The sequence below is a fragment of the Branchiostoma floridae genome, chromosome 13, assembly GCF_000003815.2.
Source record: "Branchiostoma floridae strain S238N-H82 chromosome 13, Bfl_VNyyK, whole genome shotgun sequence".
NCBI classification, from domain to species: Eukaryota; Metazoa; Chordata; class Leptocardii; order Amphioxiformes; family Branchiostomatidae; genus Branchiostoma; species Branchiostoma floridae.
In genome coordinates, this window is record NC_049991.1 from 736,828 (window position 1) to 737,626 (window position 799).

Sequence of the window (799 nt, forward strand, 5' to 3'; positions counted from 1 at the left end):
ATACTCAGATACCATACTGGTCTTCTTCTTCTTTCGTATCATCACTACTGGTGTCACTACAACTATACTAAGGCAACCACACTATCATATAGTATACAGGGCTCGAAATACTTTTTTCAGCCATGTTGTCCAAGTGGCACCCTAAGTCAAAAGCCAGGTTGCGCCATCAACATTTCAGGTTGCCCCACTTTCAAGTTGTTACTTTCTTCAAATCAGCTACTTATCTCTTATCTATTCTTCCAGTTATATGTAACTATGTAATATGTTTATGTTATCAAAAAATTAATACAAAAGCTTATCCATGTAGGTAGGGGAAAAGCAGTGTTCCAACTGCAAAATTTCAGGTTGAGCAGTGTGCAACCTGGGTTTAAAATTAAGTTGCGCCAAGCAAAATGAGGTTGCATTTTCAAGTGGGCAAGTGGGTATTTCGAGCCCTGAGTATATAGCATCATTTTTCTAACAGCATATTCAACATTACCACATTTGTGTCTTTCCCAGAACTATACTCAAGGATACTACACTATTGTCACTTTTACAACTACATGACACTCAAGGATACCAGACTTGTGTCACTTCTACAACGTTAACTACACTAAAGTCTGACAAGTGAAATTGAACTGATCTGAGTAATAGGAGTGAAACTGTAACATCTTGAAACTGTGATTGATATTTTGGCATTTTGATCACTTTTCAGTTGTTATTTTTCTTCCCCAAGTGTGAAATGATTCTATATGTCTTTCACATATAAGATTTTTGTCACTACTTTAAAAGAAATTACTTTATCAGAAATTACTTTATC

The 799-nt window shown here is 35.5% G+C and overlaps 1 protein-coding gene across 1 annotated transcript in view; it reads left to right on the forward strand.

Annotated features, from left to right (window-relative positions):
• The window catches only part of LOC118429076 (regulatory-associated protein of mTOR-like), a gene marked incomplete in the record, with an annotated part of 35,405 nt that overhangs the window by 10,826 nt on the left and 23,780 nt on the right, over window positions 1–799 (forward strand).